Source organism: Phyllobates terribilis, unplaced genomic scaffold, assembly GCF_046119375.1.
Source record: "Phyllobates terribilis strain yellow unplaced genomic scaffold, ASM4611937v1 Scaffold_7__3_contigs__length_470593459, whole genome shotgun sequence".
Classification (NCBI taxonomy): Eukaryota; Metazoa; Chordata; class Amphibia; order Anura; family Dendrobatidae; genus Phyllobates; species Phyllobates terribilis.
The window spans coordinates 390,547,071-390,573,080 of NW_027362767.1; the positions used below are offsets into that span (position 1 = coordinate 390,547,071).

Sequence of the window (26,010 nt, forward strand, 5' to 3'; positions counted from 1 at the left end):
TGGTGCACGAACAGTTATCGAACATAACCTCGAACAGCCGAATTTTTCTCAAATTGTTCGTGTTCGCCGACCGGCTCGAACACCGCCCAAAACAGCTCGAATTTGAGATTGGCGAACAGTTCGAGTAGAACAACGCTCATCTCTAATTATAAGCTGACATCAACCCCAGCCCTATTACCCCACTGCCACCGCTACAGGGCAGTGGGAAGAGCGAGGCTAAGTGCCAGAATTGGCGCATCCTATGGATGTGCCATTTCTGGGGTGGCTGAGGGCTGGTGTTTCTAGCCTGGGAGGGGGCCAATATTCTTGGCACCCTTCCTGGGCTATTAATATCAGCCCCCAGCTGTCTGCCTAGCCTTTGCTAGCTATTAAAATAGGGGGGACCCCACATAATTTTTTTTGGGTCCCTCATTTTAATAGCTAGCAAAGGCTAGGTATTCAGCTGGGGGCTGATATTAGTAGCCTGGGAAGCTCCGTGGGTATTACCCCCTTCCCAGGCTTCAAACATCTGCCCCAGCCGTCTGCTTAACCTCTGCTAGAGACTAAAATTACGGGGAACCCAACGCCAATTTTTATTTTAACACTAAATGACAAGTACAGTAAGCAACACTGTCACTGTACTTCTTATATATGTGACTGACATGTTTCTATCTATCCAATCTATGTGTGATGCTCTATTCTTTCTGTTCTAAATTGTCGGGTACCGGTGTATGCCACTGATGAATTGCCGGTCGGCTTTTTAAAGAGACGGGTGCATGAAAATCAGAGGGCACTAGTGTGTTCCAAGTGCTCTGCTATGTTTTTCATGCACCCTCCTATATACGCTGCCTGCCTGTCTGCCTATATATTCTGCCTGCCTGACATTTAATTGAGCACTGTTCCCATCCATTTGGGCACTTTTTAGGCTTTCTACAGACTGACCGGGGGGACCGCCAGAAAAATGCTCGAGTTTCCCATAGACATATATTGGGCTCGTTGCTCGGGTCGAGCACCCGAGTATTCCAATGTGCTCGACCCGAGCTTCGAGCACCCAAGCATTTTAGTGCTCTCTCATCACTAATGCTTTTCAAGAAAATGCCTTTGTTGTAACAGCATTAAACATAATACTTAAACTTTTAAATCTAACTATACAGGTGAGGTTTTTACTATCAAGTCAAATACGAGCTATCGATCTCGCTTCATTATATACCTCATAGAATGCCAATGTGGCCTGCAGTACGTGGGCAGGACCACCCAGACACTACACCGAAGGCTTAACTCTCATCGGTCCAATATTGTAAAAGGTTTCATGAAGCACGGCTTATCCCGGCATTGCGCATTGGTACACAGTAAGAATGCCACAGGCATCTCTATCACACCAATTGAATCCATTTACCTTGATCTCCCAAACCCTATGGAAACCTTGAAGAGAAAAGAAATATATTGGATATACAGGATAAGCACTCTTAAACCCTATGGACTCAATGAAATTACTGAGATTTTTATTTAATTATTTATTTTATTCTATTTTATCTATGCACAGTCTTTGCATAGGGTCACAGATTATTTTTCTTATGTATTTTCTTAGGTTCTTTTTCTTATGTATTTTAATACCCTTCTGATTGTTATTTTAATATTAATTGCTATTAATATCCCCATTTTTTATTCTATATCACAATGTGTCTTATCCTAAATAATCTATATAAACATGATCTTGGATCCAATTTATCCATTCTCGAAAATTCATTTTTTTATTTTTTTTATTTAAAATTATTCTTGCTTATTGTTTTATTATTCTTGTCCATGATTTTGTATTTATGAAAATTATTATCCCCATTTCATTTTTTGTCCCCTTTTTTACCTCTTTTTTTTTTTGATAGTTTTCACCCATTAGTCTCACTACACCTTCCGCGGCACTTTCTGGTCCCCATTCAGTGGCTCATATTGAGTTCAAATCTGGATTCTCCTGCATTCCAAACTGGAGTCTTTACAACACTTTTTGTCCTTTTTATTCATTTATAAGGAGAGTTCCCTTTTCTGTATCACTTTTACCTCATCTACCTAGATGGCTCCTCTGTTAAATGTTGCCCTTCTGATGTCCATACACGGCCAAATCCCAGGTTCTAATCACGTTTCTCCTACACTCCAATTGCTTCTCCTCAACAATTTGTCTTTTATTTATGTGGTACCATTTATATGTGAATTTCCCCTCTTTGCTGCATCATTTTTCCCACATTTCCTGGGTGGCTCATCTGTTAAATATTCACTCACTGGCTTCTATTCACTGCTCCATCCTGGGTTCTTATCCCACTTCTCCCACATTGCAATCATTCAACTGTTTACATTTTATCATTATTAAGGATCGTCCTTTTTTTTTTCCCTTTTTTTTTCCCTAACTTTAATCTATTTGAAATTACCAGTTGAATGTCCCTCCCCTTCCTAATTTTCCCATTGGTTTAAGTGTTCCTGTTGGTGTTCCCCATATAACTGGCATCCATTTTGGGCCTTTAAAAACCCATCCATTCTCATGCTGTACACATTCGGCTTTTTTACTTGAAATAGATGCTGGTACAACATTGAAACGTGTTGTTAATAAAAAGCCTTTTCATCATCATCATCATCATCATCATCATCATCATCATCATCATCATCATCATCATCATCATCATCATCATCATCATCATCATCATCATCATCATCATCATCATCATCTCTGAAGAATTGATTCACTTCAGCAACGCAGCCCACCTATGTGTTTATCCAACTGGATCCAACATCTCCTGGAGGATTTATCCACCAGCCACGGGGCAGCAGCAGCTGTTTTTCTTCATGCCTTCATAGGAGTTGTGCCTGCCCCATCTCCATCAGGTGAGTGTAACCAGCACTCTCTTAATTTCCCTCCATAGGCTATCACCCTATTGTATGCTCTGTTTCCCACATTTAGATCTACACTGTTTTAAGATTAGGGAGATTCACTGGGTTTAAGATTTCTTTAATTTTTATAGTGCCTGAACTTGGGTCAAGCATGGAAGGTCCCTGTGACGTGCACTTTTTTTCCCCACCACCCAGCGCATGCACAAAGCGCGGCTCACTGGGAGTGCGCTTTGTTTCCTCCCGGGTCCGTTTTGCTGAGCACAGTGCCACAGTGCTCTATTGCGCAGGTGCCGGGGAATCACTGTGGACAAAGCTGTGACAGGAAACAAAGCGCGCTTCCTGTGCCTGCGCCAGGAGGTGAGGGGAAAAAGCGCACGTCACAGGAAACTGTGACGTGTGGGGAGGGGGGAAATATGGTAAATGTGTACATAGGAGGGGAATTAATGGAATAATAAGCAGATGGGCAGGGATAGCTTGGCATCCAGGGGACTCCAAGCCTGTGAAAAACCAAGGAAATAAAACTACATTTCTCTGCATTCAGACCTCTACCATGGGCCATACAGGTATGTATAGATTTTTCTATACCTTGTATGCCCATAGTAGAGGACTGATAACTCCAAAGTGGTGACAGATTCCGTTTACATGTCACTCTCCGCAAGGAGAAACGTTACCCCTTGGATCCTGGTCTGACGCCTCTCGCCCAGCCAAACCAGATTTCACACTTTTCACTTATGAGGGGCAGTACCCCGAAACACAATGTCTGCAAATTGAGATTCTGGTTCTAGCTTTTATCCTAAGTCATGTGACAAGGCTCGTCAGAGAATAGATATTGACTTTTGGGATTGCTACTTCCTATAGGTGGCAGTAGAGTTCAAGTTCTCTTCTTCTCTGAATCAACAATTTACTTAAAATGAGTCTGTTACCCCAAAAATGCAATTTAAGCAAGCTCTACAGGGATATAGAGGACTTAGCCCATATTAAAATCAAACTAGCACTGTTCCTGTTATTATTACTGTGTCTGAGAAAATAACTTTTAATTCTGTGCACCTTTCTGTGCACCTTTGGCGTTGCCCAGAGCTCAGTGCACCATTGTGCTCCCTCATTTTGCATGTTGGGGACTTTCCACTCTCCTGATTGACAGTGCTCACTTCCCCGAGTGAATACTGCCTGAGCCCACAACCTGCAGTAACCCTCGCTCCACCATACCGCGGCACAACTCGCTCTCCCCTCACCTACTGTATCCTCACCCATCCCTTGTAGACTGTGAGCCCTCACGGGCAGGGTCTTATCTCCTCCTGAACCTGTCAGTGACTTAGATTATTGTACTTGTTATTTACTATGTATATCCCTCTTCACCTGTAAAGTTCAATGGAATAAATAGCGCTATGATAATAAATAATAATAATAACTCAGCCTGCGAGTCTGTGCATGTGCATTGTGCCTGAAAGTATTTAGTCAGCCACCAATTGTGTAAGTTCTTAAAAAGATGACAGAGGCCTGTAATTGACATCATAGGTAGACCTCAACTATGAGACACAAATCCTGAAAATCACATTATCTAATTTGGAAAGAATTTTTTTTCAAATTTTGGTGGAAAATAAGTATTTGGTCAATTACAAAAGTTTATCTTAATACTTTGTTATATATCCTTTGTTGGCAATGACAGAGGCCAAAGTTTTCTGTAAGTCTTCACAAGGTTGGCACACACTGTTGCTGGTATGTTGGCCCATTCCTTCATGCTGATCTCCTCTAGAGCAGTGATGTTTTGGGGCTGTCGCTGGGCAACACAGACTTTCAACTCCCTCCAGGGTTTAGATCTGGAGACTGGCTAGGCCACTCCAGGGCCTTGAAATGCTTCTTACGAAGCCACTCATTCGTCGCCCTGGCAGTGTGCTTGGGATAATTGTCATGCTGAAAGACCCAGCCACGTTTCATCTTCAATGCCCTTGCTGATGGAAGGAGGTTTGCACTCAAAATCTCACGATACATGACCCCATTCATTCTTTTATGTACACGGATCAGTCGTCCTGGTCCCTTGGCAGAGAAACAACCCCAAAGCATGATGTTGCCACCCGCATGCTTCACAGTAGGTATGGTGTTCTTTGGATGCAACTCAGCATTCTTTCTCCTCCAAAAACGAGGAGGAGACTCCAAACAGTTCTACTTTGGTTTCATCTGATCATATGACATTCTCCCAATACTCTTCAGGATCATCCAAATGCTCTCTAGCAAACTTCAGATGGGCCCGGACATGTAATGGCTTAAGCAGGGGGACGCGTCTGGCACTGCAGGATCTGAGTCCCTAGTGACGTAGTGTGTTACTGATGGTAGCCTGTGTAATGTTGGTCCCAGCTCTCTGCAGGTCATTCACTAGGTCCCCCGTGTGGTTCTGGAATTTTTCCTCATGGTTCTTGAGATCATTTTGACCCCACGGGGTGAGATCTTGTGTGGAGCCCCAGATCGACGGAGATTATCAGTGGTCTTGTATGTCTTCCATTTTCTAATTATTGCTCCCACAGTTGATTTCTTCACACCAAGCTGCTTGCCTATTGCAGATTCAGTCTTCCCAGCCTGGTGCAGGTCTACAGTTTTGTTTCTGGTGTCCTTCGACAGCTCTTTGGTCTTCACCATAGTGGAGTTTGGAGTGTGACTGTATGAGGTTGCGGACAGGAGTCTTTTATACTGAAAACAAGTTCAAACAGGTGCCAGTACTACAGGTATTGAGTGGAGGAGAGCGGAGCCTCTTAAAGAAGAAGTTACAGGTCTGTGAGAGCCAGAAATATTGCTTGTTTGTAATTGACCAAATACTTATTTTCCACCAAAATTTGAAAAACATTTCTTTCCAAATCAGACAATGTGATTTTCCGGATTTCTTTTCTCATTTTGTATCTCATAGTTGAGCTCTACCTATGATGTCAATTACAGGCCTCTCTCATCTTTTCAAGTGGGAGAACTTGCACAATTGGTGGCTGACTAAATACTTTTTTTTCCCCCACTGTATATGAAACTTGTGGGCTGAGTTTAGGAAACACTCCCTCTGGGAAGTGGGCACTGTCAATCAGAAGTGGGGAAAGTCCACAACATGCAAAATGAGGGGGCGTAACGGTGCACCAAGCGCTTGGCCAAACCAAGAGTGCACTGAAGCCCCCTCATTTGCATACAGATTAAAAGTTATTTCCTCCGGTACTGTACCAGTAACAGGTAGAGTGTTAGTACGATTCATATCGGGCTATATTCACTGTTTCACTGTATAGCCCTTTTAAAAAGCATCTTGGAGGGAAAAAAAACCTCCCTTTAAGCAGTTGATGTATAGCACAAAACTACCATGAACCTGGCAAATTTCAAAATTTACACCTGTAATTGTGACTCACAAGGGACGAATATTCATGTGGCCAGGCTCGTTAAAGAGTCAGTATTGACTTTTAGGATTACTACTTTCAATAGGTGGCACTAGAGTTCAAGTCCTCTTCCTCTCCGAAGAGACAATTTCCATATTTAATTTCCCAGAGGAGCATTGGCCTATAAGTCTCCTTACATTGTCATGTCAGGCCTGTCACTCTCCACAAGGAGAGATGTTACCCATTAGATCTGAGATGTTCTTTAGTCAATCAGGACAACATGACTGGATAGTACTTAAACTATGACAGTAGCTTAAATATGATCTAGTATTGCCATGAGTAACCTATGGTTGGTATATGATGAATTCTTCGAATGGCTAGAAAACATAAGATCAGGATTTTCCTTTACTGTACCTGTGCCCAGGTGGAACTCATGAGCTCAAAAGTTTCATAAAAAATATCCAGCATTCTATGGAACCGAACATCATCATACTGGAAGCGCCTAACAAATACGACTGAGCAGATGACATTGGAAACGGCTTTGGTGATGATTGTGGCCGCATTGAACTCACGACCTGGATAAAAAAATGGGAAACTTGTATGCAAATTATCTCTCCTGTAGGTGTGGATCTCCAGATGGAGAAATAGTATCCACTAGCAGTCCCTCAAAAGCCTTTCAGCCATTCAACCAGCACATTGATCTGCACTCATGAAGTGCAAAAACCCAGGAACAACAGGGGACTCTTTCTTCTTGAGAAGATTCTGGTTTCGATTATATCCTTAGTCATGTGGCAAAGTTTCTGATTTATATGCCAACTTTCTGTATTAGAGGTATTATGGAAATAGCTTTCTTCCTTTTGGTGGACACTAATTTAATCTCCCAGAGGTGCATTGCATGGCCCATAAGTCTCCTTACACGAACATGTCAGGCATGTTACTCTCCACAAGGAGACACGTTACCCCTTAGATTCCAGATGTTCTTTAGTTAGTCAGGACCACATGATTGGATAATATGTAAACTGTGGCAATACGTTACATATGACATGGCATTGCTGGGAGTATCCTACGGTTGGTATATGATGAATTCTTCAAATGGCTAAAAAACTGTTTCCTAATTTGCTTTGCATGGTCAATAACCTGGCTGATTTTCTCCAAATGGAGCAATTGTTCCCAATAACATAGTATAGTAACACATAATATGTCATTTACCTTTGTATGATGTGCGTTCCTTCACCATTCTTCCTTAATTCTGTCCTCAATAGTCCGCTTTCCCACTCCAAAACTTCTCAGTGTCGTGAGGGTAAACCGCTTAAGCTGACGCCACCGATGTCCTTCACTTGCAATTAAACCTAAAAACAATAATGGTGTCACTATTTGCCTGATTTCTCAACTATATATGATGCTGGTGTATTTGTAGATTTTTCCGAAACATTCAGTCATTTCTCAGGACTAAAAGGAGATGAGTTTGTGCAAACCACAACTAAAAAAGGCGGTCTCATTAAGGGTGGTGCAAGTCTATATCTGAACCTGAACATCCAGATTTTACCAATGGTTTGATATGTTTTGTGCTGGACCCCAGATAGAAAACCCCAGATGGTACTGATTGCTATAGAATCTTGCATTAATGAGGAAACTTTGGGCTGGTATGTACCATCTCAATAATAGGGGTGTACCAATACCAGATTACTTAAAAGGGATTTTCACACAAGATTTACAATAAAAAAGTTAGAATGATTGTCAAAGTTTATGTTTCACATTTGTTTTCTTTTTTTTAGGTTACGGTGACTATTTTCTTAACAGTAGCAAAAGGAAGTGTAACCATTTTTGCTTTTTTTGTCTGTTTTTCAGAATCAAATGATATCTGAGAAGATAATTAACATCAAAATGGCTTTACTTCCTGGTGTCACTTTTAACAAAATGGCCACCACAACCTGAGAAGAAAAATGCCAATATCTCTATAAGTACCCAAAGCATGACCACCAGACTCTAGACACTGACTAACTTTTGATTTACTAATACATAGTCTATTTTCATTTTTGGATAGAAATCCACTCAAATACAAATTATTTTTGACAGCAGTAATCAGTTTCTTTTGAAATGTGGAAAAGTAACTACAAGTATAAAACAATTATATATAACGTTATTTTGGCACTGGATGATATTTTTATAGTATAGGACTATAATCGCTCTGTCCCGTTACCTTTGCTTTTAGTTCAGTTGGGCTGGCTTACCTGCATGGACGACAGGAATGTTCAGGAGTTGACCTACAAAGTTCACTAATGACCCATACAATCTGATTGCATTGCAATGAAGCTAAATGCCAACCGAAATAGGCAATTTCAACCATAATGAACAATCAGTGCCTTTTTCAGTTAGATGAATGATCGTTAATTTCCATCGATGACCGACTGACTAATGTTGACTGTTTTGTTGGAAAAAAAAGATCAGGCCTTTTGGATTTTATTTGGTTGATCGCTGCATCGAAATGAATTTTAGGCGGTTGGCAAATTATCGTTTTACCGACCAGCAAATGATCATTCATCCAACTATTTTAACGTAATGTGTATGGAGGTGTTAACTGTTAAGGTGCTGAGAGATCCCCTCCAAAATATATTGAAACTATTGCTATTCATTTTTTCTTCCATTATACATCTATTGGCTATATTGTATAAAAAGAAATCTGTCACCAGATTTTTGCTATGTAATCTAAGAGCAGCACGATGTAGGGGAAAAGACCCTGATTCCAGCAATGTGGCACTTACAGAGCTCCCTGGTGCAGCTTTGTTAAAATACTGTTTTATTTGCTGCAGATCTTACAGTTCTCTTAATGTGGAGTTGTTTATAACCCCGCCCACACCACTGATTGGTAGCTTTCAGTGTACAGAGATGAGGGCGGAGTTACACACTGCAGGATGACTACATGGCACGAGACAACTAGTCCTCTAGTGATAATCTCCTTCTGATAAAACACTGATTCTATTGAAACTACAACAAGCTGCCCAGTAAGTGACACGTCGCTGGAATCAAGATCTCTATATTATGATGCTCTCAAATTAAATAGCAAATACCTGGTGACAGATTCCCTTTATTATAGTTATTGGTCACAATAACGTTCTGGTCCAAGTCTGAAAGTTATTTTAAAGCACCTGAGAACCAGGTGCTTTATAGCTCGACCATGCCCTGCTGAATATGATGCCGCCTAAGGACGCATGGGCATTTTTGCATTATATCTCTCATGTTGACCCTTGGCAAGAGTTTACAAAAGTAGCTGCTTTCTCTCTGAAGGAGATGATAGAGGCGATCCTCCATTGCCCACCTGGACCTCAGCAGTAATGTAGACCCTAAAGAAACCATAAGAAGATTGTGACAAGTTGACTGAACAGTAAAAAGTATGACTCTCTTAATGCCCCACAAGAAGACCGGCCGTAGCTGCCATTGTTGTAAAGAGACACTTGTTCTATTCCGATACGAGTTGGTTGGCTGATACTTCTGAAGGCCGCTTTACTAAAGATTCAATTTTACATTAAAGTTTACAGTGTTGCCGCATTAAACTGCATCTGTGTTTTCTAGTTGTGAACTCAATTTGACGTTTTTTGACGAGTTGTGCTATAATCAGCAGCAGCTTTATTTTTTTTCTAATAATGCCATCACAGTGCACGCATTACTGTTTCTGTGAACTCATTCAGGGCAGGTTCACATTAGATATGGACTTTATGTTAGTTCCTCCCATCCCTACAATTATACCAAACAGAGACTATGAGCCATATGTTTGGATAGCCAAATGACACACAGCTGCCTAACAAAGCGACAATGCCGACACCATATTCCTAGTAAAATATTGTTCTGTATGGTACCCGAGTAAATACCAACAAGAAATGCTAAAATAATAAAAAACATTGAGTTGATAAACTACAGCCTCATATATAAAAGCATTCTTATAATGCAACTAAACAAAAACATTAGGATTTATGATGCCTTAAAGCCTCAGGTGCCAAATTATTTCAGACAAGGATGGAAAATTTACTTTGTGCAGCCCTTAGTCTTCCATACAGAATAATGGCCCCACATAGTCCTCCATACAGAATAATGGCCCCACATAGTCCTTCATGCAGAATAATGGGCCCACATAGTCCTCCCTTCAGTATAATGGCCCCACATAGTCCTCCATACAGAATAATGGCCCCACATAGTCCTCCCTTCAGTATAATGGCCCCACATAGTCCTCTATACAGAATGATGGCCCCACATAGTCCTCCATACAGAATAATGGCCACACATAGTCCTTCATACAGAATAATGGGCCTCACATAGTCCTCCATACATAATAATGGGCACCACATAGTCCTCCATACAGAATAATGGGCCTCACATAGTCCTCCATAAACTATAATGGCCCCACATAGTCCTCCATACAGATTAATGTGCCCCACATAGTCCTCCATACAGTATAATGGCCCCACATAGTCCTCCATACAGAATAATGGGCCGCACATAGTCCTCCATACAGAATAATGGGCCGCACATAGTGCTCCATACAGAATAATGGGCCGCACATAGTGCTCCATACAGAATAATGGGCCACACATAGTCCTCCATACAGAATAATGGGCCCCTCATAGTCCTCCATACAGAATAATGGGCCCCACATAGTCCTCCATACAGAATAATGGGCCCCACATAGTCCTCCATACAGAATAATGGGCCCCACATAGTCCTCCATACAGTATAATGGCCCCACATAGTCTTCCATACAGTATAATGGCCCCACATAGTCCTCCATACAGAATAATGAACCACACATAGTCCTCCATGCAGAATAATGAACCCCACATAGTCCTCCATACAGAATAATGGCCCCACATAGTTCTCCATACAGAATAATGGGCCCCCCATAGTCCTCCATACAGAATAATGGGCCCCACATAGTCTTCCATACAGAATAATTGGCCCCACATAGTCTTCCATACAGAATAATGGGCCCCACATAGTCCTCCATACAGAATAAAGGGCCCCACATAGTGCTCCATACAGAATAATGGGCCCCACATAGTGCTCCATACAGAATAATGGGCCCCACATAGTGCTCCATACAGAATAATGGGCCCCACATAGTCCTCCATACAGAATAATGGGCCCCACATAGTCCTCCGTACAGAAGAATGGGCCCCACATAGTCCTCCATACAGATTAATGGTCCCACATAGGGATGGTGGTGCTTGTGTCGCTGGCCAAATAAAACCACCCTGCGGACCAGATTTGGCCTACGGACCAGAGTTTGACATCTATGCTCTAAAGCGTGCTCGGACCCTATTATTGTGCCAGTAACGTTCCATCATAATTCCACCTGTAGAGCGCCCAATTAATTGTGCCAGCAAAACAACCTCTTAGAAGTGTTATAACTTTGCCCTGAACAGCATTGGAATCAAACTGCACTCATTAATAGTACTAAGTAGTGGGATCTGATTTGGAGCGGATAACCCCATTAAGTTTTTTTTTTTTTTTTTACTCAAGAGCCAAAGCATGTTTTTAATTTTCCATGAATACAATGGTAAAGTGGTGAAAAATAATGCAATTTCACCATTATTTTTGGGATATTATGGCATTCATTGTGCGATAAAAATTATTCTCTACGTTCGAACAATTAACGCAGTCCCAAACTTGCAAAGTTACAGTATTTGTGTCTTTTTATTTAAGAAATGAAAAAAAAATCTGAATTTTGTTAAAAAAAATTGGTTTGTGTCGCCATCTTTTCAGACCATAACAGTGGAAACTGGTAAACGGGAATTCTGGTGTTTCTAATTTTTTTTTTCACTCCGTTTACCCTAGGTTATATCATTTCATATTTTGATAGATTGGACTTTTGTGGAAGAGATGACACCGAATATGTTTACTTTTTATTTACTTTTGTTTTGGAAAAAGGGGGTGATTCCAGCATTTATTATTTGTATGTATATACAGTGTAATAAATAAATAAATATATATATATATATATATATATATATATATATATATATATATATGAGAGAGAGAGAAAAATATTTAGATTTGAGAGTCCTCAGTGGTTGATATCTTTTAATGGCTAACTGAAAAGATGGTAACAAATTGCAAGCTTTCGAGACTACTCAGGTCTCTTCATTAGGAGGTATCAACCACTGAGGACTCTCAAATCTAAATATTTTTCTATCTACTGGCTAACACGGTACAAAAAAAAAAAAAAAAAATATATATATATATATATATGTATATATATATATATATATATATATATATATATATATACACATTTTTTTCCTGTGTATATGACGCGCACCCTGGGCCGTGTGTGGGGTAATACCCGGAGCCCGGTCTCTGTGTAATGTCAGGGGTTGTAGTCTCTGTGGCAGCGATCCGGTCCCGTGGCTCAGGGTGGTCAAACCAGTGGCGGATCTGTTTACTTGGTTTTTAGTGTTGAAATGTCCGACTACACCACCCGTGGATTGCGGTCACTGGGAACAGCCGCTGCGGGGCAGACCGCTGAGGCTGATGTTGTGTGCGCAGCTGAGGGAAGTATAACTCCCCACGGGAGGAGTATAGCCTCAGGGCAGTGAGTGCAGATGGTGGGGGTGGTGGTGCGCGGGAGCAACAGTAATGACTCAGAGTCCAGTGATGCAGTCCAGGGTCTTTACTCACAGTTTTACACTCAAAGTCACTTCTGCGTCGTACTGTGCTCACCAGGTGAGGGGCTCGGCCAACTCCCAGGTATCTTTGGAATGCTTTTCAGTAGTGTTGAGCCACCCCCGTAGTGTTCGAGTTCGGTTCGGTTCGTCGAACACCCGTGTGTTCGCCGAACTGTTCGTCGAACTGTTCGTCGAACACCTTCGAACACCGTTAAAACCAATGGCAGGCAAACAAAAACACATAGAAACACATAGAAAACACCTTCAAAGGTGTCCAAAAGCTGACAAACTGCTCAGAAGACACAACTAACACATGGAAAAGTGACAAGTACATATAGTCATGCGAAAAGAAAAGAGGTGGAGGAGTAAAAGGAGGGGGAGACACAGATATAGGCATGTCATGCCCTTCTAAAATCCAAAAAGTGAGAAGCCGACACGGCCAGTCCGTTCCTGCCTGTGCCACCTCTGTGTCGCCGGGTTTGTGCCAGAGCCGCGGTGGACCCTGACGGCCAGCGCCCCCTATCCCAATACTGGTGCCTGTCCGCCGGTGGGTCGAGGCCCCCCATGGTGGGGGGGGAGTAACATCTGCAGAAGAAAGACCATCTTCCAGCCAAACTAAGATGTCGACTTCTTTTCGTGGACAATGTGATACGATCCCATTCTTAAGGACACGCCCATTGCTACAAATTCTAGATGAGGCACAAAAACAGCAGGTGCTTCAACGGATATCAAGTGCTCCTTCAAGTGGGCTCTCCATCACCTCAATTTCAACATCACAAATACTCCAGTCCTCAGAGGTGTCACCCCAATCGCACTTGCTTCCTCACAGCTCCCAAGTCTCCAGCTGCCCGTCTGAGTATGGGGTAACACAGATGGCTGAGTCTGCCCAGCTGTTTACTCATACTATAGCCTGGGAAACGGAGGTCTGCTCCAGAGCTTCTGTTAATCCAGATGAGGAAATGATCTGATCCGATGCCCAGAATCTTTATAAGTTGGATCCAGGACCAGATGAAGAAGGTTCTGAGCATAATGTAGACCCTTGTTCCCAAACTGTAACTCCTGTTGGTTGAGACAATGATGAAAACGATGATGAGACTCAAATACCTGATTGGAGCGACAACTTGACTTTTCGGTCAGGGCAGGAAGAGGTTGGCTCTGAGGGCGACGGGTGTGATAACACACAGGGTGATGATGACGAGGTTGGAGATCCCACTTACTGTCAACCCACAGTCAGACAGTCGATGAGGTCAGCAGAGGAGGTGGAGGAGGATGTGACTAGCCTGGGGATGGGGATGATTCGGTACCCGGGCATTTGCCTGGCCTTGGGGATGTCGCGGTGGTCGGCTCCCTGGCCCGTACCCTGGGGTCTCTCTTTAAAAGGGTGGATAATTGTTAATTTTATAAGAGTTCATGACGCCACCTGTGGTATCTGGTGACAAGCACCAGCGCTGCAGCAGTCCACTGAGGCCGGTAATAAGGCAGCTCGATGTTATAGCTCCCCACAGGTGGAGCTAGGTCTCAGGGCAGCGTATGCAGGGGGAATGCAGGACAGGCGAGACCCAGCTGGGTCAGAGCAAGAACAGGAACGGACACGGTAGTCACTTCAGTACCTTTTACTGGTGGAAATTCAGGCACATCCCGGAGCACTGTAGGGTGAAGGGTGCATATCAGGATCCTCCCCAATGAGCGGGTGTAGGGCCTCCTGTTTCTTGCCTCTGCGTAGTAAGTTTCTGACCTGCCTGGAGCTAGGCCTAACTTTGTCTCTGTCCTGCGCTGGCTGACCTTGTGGTAGGGCCTTCTCTTGGAGTTCACGCTCCCAGTATGCGGGGCCTAAGCGTCTCCTGGCTCTGTTACATATCAGCACCTTAGCGATCCTGGGACTTGTAGTTCTCCAGGGATTCCGGTTATGCCTTACTGGGTCATAGAGATACCGGTAAGCTCGGATCCTGTGTCCGGTAAGTGCTTCGGGGTGAGCTGGTTAAGCTCCTCTGCCCCTTATGTACTTACTCGCCACTCGCCTTCGGCCTACTCGGGCCCTCACTAGGCTATACACACTAACGGCAGCTTGCCACGCTTCACTGATCTTACGGCACTGGCACACCTTAAGCTCTATCTGGGCTACCTGAATCTAGCAAGCAGGAGCCTCGTGCTCCACTGCTGAACTATTAACTGCGTTCTCTAGACTAGACTGAGCTCCACTGCAGACTGACCTCTCTTAGGCTTCTCTACTGCAGGAACTCTTCAGAGGAACTGAACTGCCTAGCTCCACCTTCCCTATTTATATCCCTAACGGGCTCCCTCTGCTGGTCTGAGGTGGAAGGTGGAGATGTGTGAATGTTTATGGGGGCCTCTTGTGGAGGATTCCATCAATGCACTCTTGTAGGATCTGTGATACCAAGCGCAGCGGGGCATCACAGATGCTATTGACGACGAGGTTAGGTTGCGCCTTCCTGTACAGAGACGGAGTACTGGAAGCACGTCAACAACTGCATCCTCAACCACAACTCTGCCTCTGACCACAAGTCGTAGTGGCTCTTCAGGTCACATGGGCTCTAAGCCTTGCATAGCCTGGGCATTTATTCAGATCGATAAGGATGACCCAACTCGTGTTATCTGTAATATTTGTCAGCAAAAGCTAAGTAGAGGCCAAAAAATACATAGTTTGAGTACTTCATGCATGTACCGTCACATGGATATGAAGCATAAGTTGCAGTGAGAAGCTCACTGTGCTACAATGCGGCCTAGCCGGCTGGGCCAACCACCGTCTGCCCCATCTTGTGCATCCGCAGCCTCTTCATCCTCTGTGACTGGGGGGACAGCAGTCACACATGTTTTTGGACGCAGAACTGCCACCTCTTTACCCGCAACAGCCAGTGTGATTGGCAGGTCGTCAGTTCATTGGGAAGTGGAAACACCTGCTAGTGTTGAGCGCTCTCCGACATCGAGAGCACCACCTTTGGATCAAGGCAACCTAACATGTCCGCCTGCATCTTCCTCACAGACCGGCAGTTGCCGGGGACACCCTACTCAACACCGTCTAAGCACAACAGCCAGCCCTCGGTCCCTCAGATGTGGAAAAGTAAAAGACCATTTCCTCCTAGCCATGAGAAAGCTAAGAGGTTGAATTTCACCATCTGCAAGCTGTTGGCTACAGAAATGCTGCCTTTCCACCTGGAGGACACAGAGGATTTTCAAGACCTTATGTCCGTCACAGTGCCCCAGTACCAGATGCCCAGTCGGCACTACTTCTCAAAGAAAGGTGTGCCTGCGCTTCACTAGCATGTCGCACACAACATCACCGCTTCTTTGAGAAACTCTGTGTGTGACAGGGTGCACTTCACCACAGACACTTGGACGAGAAGGCATGGACAGAGGCGTTACATGTCGCTGACTGGGCACTGGGTAACTATGGTGACAGCAGGACAAGGGGCTGCTGTCCAAGTCTTACCGTCCCCACGAGTTGTGTGTTAATCCTCTTTATCTCGAACTTCCTCCACTGCTTCTGCCTCCTCAACCTCCTCTCTGTCCTCCACCTGCACCCAAAGCCTTTCTGGTTATGCCACCTGCTTTCTAACTGCGCAGAAGGAATCCTGCACACCTCCTTACTATGCTGGCAGCAGGGCTCAACGCATCAGTGTTTACTTTGAAATGTCTGGGAAATGTGAGTCACACAGCTGAGGAGTTTTGGTCAGCTCTGGAGACCCAGTTTCATGAAAGGTTGTCTTCACTGGACCTGCAACCAGGGAAGGCCATGTGCGACAATGCTGCAAACCTGGGTGCGGCACTTCACCGGGGCAATGTCACACACGTGCCTTGTATGGCTCACGTGTTGAACCTGGTTGTCCAGCAATTTTTAGCCCACTATCCCGGACTAGATGGCCTTCTGCAGAGTGCACGGTCGCTGTGTGCTCACTTCCGCCGTTCGCAACCCGCAGTTCAACGACTTACATCTCTACAGAAGTCGTTGGGCCTGCCTGTTCACCGGCTGAAATGAGATGTGCCAACACGGTGGAATTTAACTCTGCACATGTTGCAGCGACTGTGGCAGCACCGACAAGCCCTGGTGCAATACGTTCTGACGTATAGCCTGGGCCAACGAGATCCAGAGGTGGGGCAAATCACGCTGGAGGAGTGGTCTCAGATCAGGGTCCTATGCACCCTTCTGCACAGTCTTGAAATGGCGACGAAGATGTTTAGTGCTGACGATGCCATTATCAGCATGACTATTACGGTGATTAACATGCTGGAGCACATGTTAAACAGAATTCGGAGTCAGGTGGTGGGACAAGAGGAGGTGGAGGAAGTAGAGGAGGAGTCGTATGCGGAAGGGATAACATCTCCAAGGTCCAGACGGTTGGCAGCACCAAGGCGGCAGGCATGGGAGGGTGGGGGAGAGGGATTAACCATGGCGCATGGTAGCAGCCAAACTGTTGAGGAAGGTGCAGGAGCCGAGGAAGAAGTGGAGGACGAACTGGCAATGGGCATGGAAGACTCATCAGATGAGGGAGACCTTGATCACATTTCTGTTGTGCGAGGTTGGAGGGAGAGGGCAGAGGAAGGAAGCATGATTCTTACCTCGCTACCAACACAACAAGGACTTGGTCCTTCTGGATGCGCAAGACACATGAGTGCCTTCTTGCTGCACTACCTGCAACATGACCCTCGGATTGTCAGAATTCGAAGTAATCCCGACTACTGGGTTGCCACACTCTTAGATCCCCGGTACAAAAGTATATTTGCCGAAATAATTCCTGCCATAAAAAGGTATTGACGAATGCAGGAGTATCTGTTGCAGAATCTTACATGTGCTTTTCCACAAAACACCAGTGGTGCACGTAGTGAATCTCACAGTTCTAACTTGCCAACGGTGGGACTGTCGAGTCTTCATCACTCAAACAGTAACAGTAACACAGTATCTGCTGGTAACAGCAATTTTGTGGAATCGTTTCACCACTTTTTTAGACCATCCTTTGCAAGGCCACAGGAGACAAGAAGTCTGACACATAGTCAATGCCTAGAGAGGATGGTACAGGAGAATCTCCAAGTGAACATCGAAGCCATGACTGTGTCACTGGACCCTTGCTCATTTTGGTATTCCAATCTTGAAAAATCGCCGGAGCTCGCCACTCACGCCTTGGAGATCTTGTCATGCCATGCAGCCAGCGTTCTCTCTGAACGTGTGTTCAGCGCTGCTGGTGGTGTGCTGACAGATAAGCGCACGCGGCTGTCCACTGAGAATGTAGACAGACTCACGTTCATAAAGATGATCAAATCATGGATTCGCAAGGACATTTCTACCCCTGTGTCATCCTTGGGAGACTAAAAGCTTGGGGATTTGGTAAAATCACCTCACCAACCTTTTTAAGCAACAGTGGGGCAATTGATGCCACTTAACCCTAGAACGCATGACCATAAAAATCTACACTTTCACATACTTGGGGCCCTTTAGGCCCGTGTGCAAATAACATGGAATAACTCAAACTCAAATGACAAACAACTATATACATGAAGAATACCTAGAGTTTCAAAATTCTAACTAAAGCAATCTTGCAGAAAATAGAAAACAATTAACTGGGCGGGCCTGCAAGGCCACAGGTATGCTTTCTAGGGTTAAGTGGTGTCTGTGCCACAATTTTGGGAGTCCCCTTGCTGTGTCTTACGTGACGTTGGCATCGTCAATTCCAGGTGGGTTGGGTCGCACCCCCCCCTTTTAACTGTAAGAAACTACATACACTATGGCTTGGGGTAACACAGATGGTTGAGTCTGAAGAGCTGTTTACTCAGAGGTCTGCTCCAAATCTTCAGTGTCTGCTAGTCAGCGTAGAATTTTTAACTGCATCTAGCCTAGGCAATACTTTGGGCGTAGTAGCCCAGCTGCGAAGCAAGCTGCACCGCCTGTGTATCTAATAAGAATTTTTAAATGAATCTAGCCTAGGCAGACTGTGGGGACCCCCAACCAAACCCAGATGCTCAGCCCCCCTACCGCCCCCCTTTCATGGACAACCCAATAATGTAACTCTTACAACTGGATGGGTGAGGATCGGTCACAGCTTTATTAACTCTTTATACTCATTCCATTAGAAAGGCATTTTATTTCTAAAATAATTCAGCTTGTTGCAGCATGCCCTGGGTCCCCACTCCGGCAAGTTGGCCAACAAGTGTAACTCTCCAACATGTCCTTTCTATTTCCAGGCCATGGAGGATCCAGCGTACTCGTATGCAGGACTCTGACCCCCACCCATCACTCTTAATGCTTGTTCCACTCCGTCCTGGAGTCCTGACAGGAATATGTCCAGTCCAATATCTATTAAGTGAACACCGTCGGGCCGTATGAGGCCTGCTTTATCTCCTTCCAGTTGTCGGTGTCGTATCACTACACCGCCTCTGTCTCTTCTAAATTTTGCCATCTGAATATTTATTACCCGCCTTGTCCATTCGATGGCCGTGATGTCTCGCGCACCTTGCCATACCGCTATCGGCACAATCTCTGACCATACTATAGCTAATTTTGTGAAAAATTCTCTGAAGCGCTCAGTGTCTAGTTTCATTATTGCCATTAGTTATGCGCTCTTGTGATGACCTAGGTTGTTTCCCCCGGCCTGTATAACTAAGATGACCGGACCTCTTGCCTCTCTCCCTACCTTGATTACCTCCATTAGTACCTGTGGCCATAGCAGGCCTCTAATACCTCTCCAGTTGAAATATGTGTTATGAAACTCTAATTTCCTCCCGCCTGGGCGGACTTTCGCCCTTTTTTGTGCCCAATATATATACGAGTGGCCTATCACTCACACTGTTGGCTTAGCGTCACCTGTAAAAGAAACAAACCACGTTAGGATAACAAGTCCGGTCTTATGTATCTCGCCAAACAGGTGGATCGCCATCTCCCTATCCTCTGAACTTCCGTTTCTGACAGTCCTGCTCTTGCTGCTTCCGTGGCCGCACCTATGCGGAATGAGTGTGTCCCGTAATCTTTGGGGTGGTTCCCTGCCGATGTTATGCATTTATTAAATATAGCTTGGAACAGGTATCTTGATAATGGCGTTCCATCAATGTGTGATACGAAGAAATTACTTTGTGATCTGATGGTTAGATATGTTTTTACTATTGTTACCCGACTCAGTGTACCGTTTCTGGGTTGTAGAAGTACCCAAGTACCCCTGCCGGCTGGAACCGTTTTCGATTGGTGTATGCGTACACGTATTGCATTATTGGCTATGACTACTTCCTGGTGTATTAAGCGTCCACTGGTGGTAATTTTGGATTGAGGGACTAATTCGCTTATACATAGCGCCCCGAAGAAGGCGATCACAAATGCAGTAGACATTAGTGTTGCTTCAAATTGTGAGTGTCATGTTAATGGTGTTAGGGATAAGATGTGAGAAATCAGTTTTAGTGACACGGGACGGGACGTCTACATTCCTGACTTGGCTGACCCCTTTTCCACCCTTTTATGGATTGTCTGATGATGAATCTTTGTCACATCTCCCCAATTCAGTAGTTGGAAGTGAAATGCTACTCCGGTCAGACACCGCTGCGCTGACGCCCCTGATATGCCCCTCATCATTAGCTGGTGGAGAAATTCTATGGTGACTTGTGATCTGGCTTGTTCACATTGGTCAACCCGTCTGCCTGCTACTAGTCGTGTCCACTCTTCCCATGCCTTACCGTATGCTTGCCACGTTGACGGGGCAACTGACGCTCTGATTAATGGCATCAACTATTCGCCACTAGATCCCATAGGGAGGGTGGGCAACTGTTGCCCGATGGGTGGGCGTTGTTTAAGAGCTCTGTGAAAATCTGCCAATTGAATTGTTATAAAGCGTTAGCAGCAGCTTTATACCCCTCAGCATAGTGGCTAGCGCGGACCCATACATTGTGTTTTAGGCACAGGAATACTAGCCTGCGCAGTAGGCCTAGCACTGGGAGAGATGATGATGCCATCTTATTAATGCAGTGCGCTAGGCTGGTGTTTTGTGTTATGAAGCGTATATTTTTGTTAGCCAGGCGCGCGCCCCATATTTCTATTGCTACCACTATTGGGAAAAATTATTTTCAGGGCTAGATGCAGCTAAAAATTATTATTAATTTCAAAGCTGGTGGAGCTTGGTATAGATGGCCTAATACAATGAGTCCCACACACTGCTAGAAGCCCAAATATTTTTTCAGAGGTAGATGCAGATACAAATTATTTTTAATTTGCCACCTGATGGAGGTCAGTATAGATGGACTAATAGAGAAAGTCCCACACACTGCTAGAAGGCCAAATATTTTTTCAGAGCTAGATGCAGATAAAAATTATATTGAATTTGCAACCTGATGGAGGTCAGTATAGATGGACTAATAGAACAAGTCCCACACACAGCTAGAAGCCCAAATATGTTTTCAGAGGTACTGTAGATGCAGATAAAAATTATTTTTAATTTGCAACCTGATGGAGGTCAGTATAGATGGACTAATACAACTCCCACACACAGCTAGAAGCCCAATATTTTTTCAGAGCTAGATGCAGGCAAAAAATTATTTTGAATTTGCAACCTGATGGAGGTCAGTATAGATGGACTAATAGAGAAAGTCCCACACACTGCTAGAAGGCCCATATTTTTTCAGAGGTAGATGCAGAAAAAAATATATTCAGTTTGCAACCTGATGGAGGTCAGTATAGATGGACTAATACAACAAGTCCCACACACAGCTAGAAGCCCAATATTTTTTCAGAGGTAGATGCAGAAAAAAATATATTCAGTTTGCAACCTGATGGAGGTCTGTATAGATGGATTAATAGAACAAGTCCCACACACAGCTAGAAGCCCAATATTTTTTCAGAGGTAGATGCAGAAAAAAATATATTCAGTTTGCAACCTGATGGAGGTCTGTATAGATGGATTAATAGAACAAGTCCCACACACAGCTAGAAGCCCAATATTTTTTCAGAGGTAGATGCAGAAAAAAATATATTCAGTTTGCAACCTGATGGAGGTCTGTATAGATGGATTAATAGAACAAGTCCCACACACAGCTAGAAGCCCAATATTTTTTCAGAGGTAGATGCAGAAAAAAATATATTCAGTTTGCAACCTGATGGAGGTCTGTATAGATGGATTAATAGAACAAGTCCCACACACAGCTAGAAGCCCAATATTTTTTCAGAGGTAGATGCAGAAAAAAATATATTCAGTTTGCAACCTGATGGAGGTCTGTATAGATGGATTAATAGAACAAGTCCCACACACAGCTAGAAGCCCAAATATTTTTTCAGAGGTAGATGCAGATAAAAATTATTTTTAATTTGCAACCTGATGGAGGTCAGTATAGATGGACTAATAGAGAAAGTCCCACACACTGCTAGAAGGCCAAATATTTTTTCAGAGCTAGATGCAGATAAAAATTATATTCAATTTGCAACCTGATGGAGGTCAGTATAGATGGACTAATAGAATGATGCTATGCCCAAAAGATTTTACTTCACTAGGTGCAGTAAAAAAATTGGTATTTTATACACAGGTGGTATATCTTGCAACACAGATAGGCTACTCCACTGACTAACACACTCTGCAATAGGCCAAAAAGGATTAGCTTTGCTAGATTCAGCCAAATGCTGTGAAAAAAACTTGCACAGCACTGGCACAGACCTGCCTGGCAAAAACTGATAGGAACTGATGTAACCTATTCCTGAAAAGGACTCCAATTACAATTAGTCTTTACTCCCACAACCTATCTATTTAAGAGCACAGACCTGCCTGATAAAAGTCATAGGAAATGCTGTAACCTAGTCCTTAAAAGGACTGCAATCACAACTATTCCCTACTCCCAAGCTATCTGTAGATTTGTGCGAAAATTGGCTTGAAATTAACAAGGTATAGCGCACACAGCAACAGCGGTGCCATCTAACACGCAGCTGCAGCAGTGAGAAAATGGTGGCGACGGGGAAAATGGCTTGGTCTTATAGGGCAAGGACATGTGACATACACTGCCAATGACACATGCCGTTGCTTGTGTGAAAAAAAGCACTTCGCTCCGTGTGTGCGCTGCTGATAGGCTGACAGATTGCACCTCCCCACTGTAAATGCGGGAAAGAGAAAAAAAAAATGGAGATCTTCATTGTTCCTGCAGAGATCCATCCCCTGCCCCTCCCCCCACCCCGCTGTACACTCAAACTGCGTATTAACATTAATTTTCATCATTACTGAGAAAAAATCCAGTTATGATTTTGGTGCACGAACAGTTATCGAACATAACCTCGAACAGCCAAATTTTTCTCAAATTGTTCGTGTTCGCCGAACGGCTCGAACACCGCCCAAAACAGCTTGAATTTGAGATTGGCGAACAGTTCGAGTAGAACAACGCTCATCTCTACTTTTCAGGACCCCCTTCGTGTGTCCTTTCTCTCTCCCGTCGTACCCAACAATTTACCACGTTTCTGTCCAGCTGCCTCGGGCCTTGGCGGGCAAACGTATGTTCCCTTTCCCTGGGCCCTATATGGTGCCTTCCTAACGGGTGTAGTGAGGGGCCGTAACACGTGCAATGCCACGGCCTCCGGTTACAAGCTGAGGGTAGTTTCTCTCCTCCACTATATGAGGGATCCGTGTCCCTTTCTTGGCCTGACCCCCCTACTCAGGTAGCGGCGACCGTAAGGTGGCGACTGGCCGGTCCGCACCCCTGGGGTCCCTTCACTCCACTCCTGGAGCCTCCTCCGTTCCTCTCCTCTCCTTTTCTTCTCTTCTCTAGGCTCAAGCCTAAAGACTTGGCCTCCCTGCAGAGCAGAGCCCGTACAGAGCCCCTGCTCCCAGCCTTCCTCTCTCTCTCTGCTCTCTTTTCTTCCCCTGACTCCAAGATGGTGCCCACCTTATATACTCCTCCTTCCAGTGCACCCAGAATCTACTCTCCCCACCCACACACTACCGGGTTCCCCCTTTCTAGGTGTTCCCTCCCCCCACTCTAGCCAAGGACAGGGGCAGTTGTGCTCACTCTTGGGAGCATTGTCGCCCTGCCCCCCGGAAATATGGTGTAGTGCATGTGGGTGTTAGGGTCCTGAGCCACACTCAATCCTTACCTGGAAGTGAGATATCACACCTCTGGGTGAGATGCAATACCTCTGTAGCGACCGAACCCTCGGGGCGCTACATATATATATGTACACTGCTCAAAAAAATAAAGGATAAAGGGAACACTCAAATAAGACATCCTAGATCTGAATGAATGAAATATTCTCATTGAATACTTTGTTCTGTACAAAGTTGAATGTGCTGACAACAAAATCACACAAAAATCATCAATGGAAATCAAATTTATTAACCAATGGAGGCCTGGATTTGGAGTCACCCCCAAAATTAAAGTGGAAAAACACACTACAGGCTGATCCAAATTTGATGTAATGTCCTTAAAACAAGTCAAAATGAGGCTCAGTATTGTGTGTGGCCTCCACGTGCCTGTATGACCTCCCTACAACGCCTGGGCATGCTCCTGATGAGGTTGCGGATGGTCTCCTGTGAGATCTCCTCCCAGACCTGGACTAAAGCATCCGCCAACTCCTGGACAGTCTGTGATGCAATGTGACGTTGGTGGATGGAGCGAGACATGATGTCCCAGATGTGCTCAATCGGATTCAGGTCTGGGGAACGGGCAGCCAGTCCATAGTTTCAATGCCTTCATCTTGCAAGAACTGCTGACACACTCCAGACACATGAGGTCTGGCATTGTCCTGCATTAGGAGGAACCCAGGGCCCACCGCACCAGCCTATGGTCTCACAGGGGGTCTGAGGATCTCATCTCGGTACCTAATGGCAGTCAGGCTACCTCTGACGAGCAAATGGAGGGCTGTGCGGCCCTCCAAAGAAATGCCACCCCACACCATTACTGACCCACTGCTAAACCGGTCATGCTGAATGATGTTGTAGGCGGCAGATTGCTCTCCACGGCATCTCCAGACTCTGTCACGTCTGTCACATGTGCTCAGTGTGAACCTGCTTTTATCTGGGAAGAGCACAGGGTGCCAGTGACGACTTTGCCAATTCTGGTGTTCTGTAGAAAAATGTGAAGCGTCTTGCACGGTTTTGGGCTGTGAGCACAACCCCCATCTGTGGATGTCGGGCCCTCATACCACCCTCATGGAGTCGGTTTCTAATCATTTGTGCAGACACATGCACATTTGTGGCCTGCTGGAGGTCATTTGGCAGGGCTCTGGCAGTGCTCCTCCTGTTCCTCCTTGCACAAAATCGGAGGTAGCGGTGCTCCTACGGCCCCCTCCACGTTTCCTGGTGGTCCCCACCTGGAAAACCACTCCTTTATTGAGGGTGTGTTGATAGTTACCAATAATTTCCATCTATTGTCTATTCCATTTGCACAACAGCATGTGAAATTGATTGTCAATCAGTGTTGCTTCCTAAGTGGACAGTTTGATTTCACAGAAGTTTGATTTACTTGGAGTTATATTCTGTTGTTTGAGTGCTCCCTTTATATTTTTGAGCAGTGTATGTACTATATACATATACATATACACACATACTTCTAGTTTCATTTTGTCTTACTTTTGGCATTTTAGGGCACCTGAATCAGCAATTGCTTGATCTTTTGTGCTATAAAGTCCAATACTTGAATATTTCAGTATATAATGAATTTTATGATCTCCCATGAAGCCCAGACACTATCCTACTGCAGCATCATTTGATCTAAACAACTCAATGTGACTGTGAAGTAGTTTTTGTGCCAAAATATATGTGAACAAGGCCTATTGAAATGTTTCATTTCACACATTATGTCTATATATATTTAGTTATACGAAGTAACTTTTTACCATGTCCATCAAAGACTCTATCCACAGACCAATAAAGTCTTCTCCATGATCCACCAAAGCCTCTTTTACAGCTTCATAGCCACAGAAAACAACCACAGGACGATGCCCAAAGTAAAAGGTGTATACGGAGACATACTTCTTGCCCAACTGCAGAGAAAAATAACAAAACTAGGGAAGGTAAGATGAAAGCATGTGACGGTATTCAATAATGTTCTGTGGTCACTCTGGAATGTAAAGAATTTAAGAAATGTGCAATACATATAATGGGAGGCAAAATGAAAAACCCATATTGATATAAGATTAATACTTGCACACAGTGTATAAATAATACTGCCATATATGTAAAAAAATGCTATCATATAGGCAATAC

The 26,010-nt window shown here is 44.3% G+C and overlaps 1 long non-coding RNA gene across 1 annotated transcript in view; it reads right to left on the reverse strand.

Moving 5' to 3' along the window:
- LOC141154950 (uncharacterized) overlaps positions 1-25,786 on the reverse strand; it is a 49,668-nt gene extending 23,882 nt beyond the window's left edge. Inside the window, exons 1-2 of the long non-coding RNA XR_012247500.1 lie at positions 25,641-25,786; positions 7,401-7,540 (exon numbers count right to left, since the gene is read on the reverse strand). This is a non-coding gene — a long non-coding RNA (uncharacterized lncRNA). The remainder of the gene's footprint in view (positions 1-7,400; positions 7,541-25,640) is intronic.
- Positions 25,787-26,010: the final 224 nt, after the last annotated feature.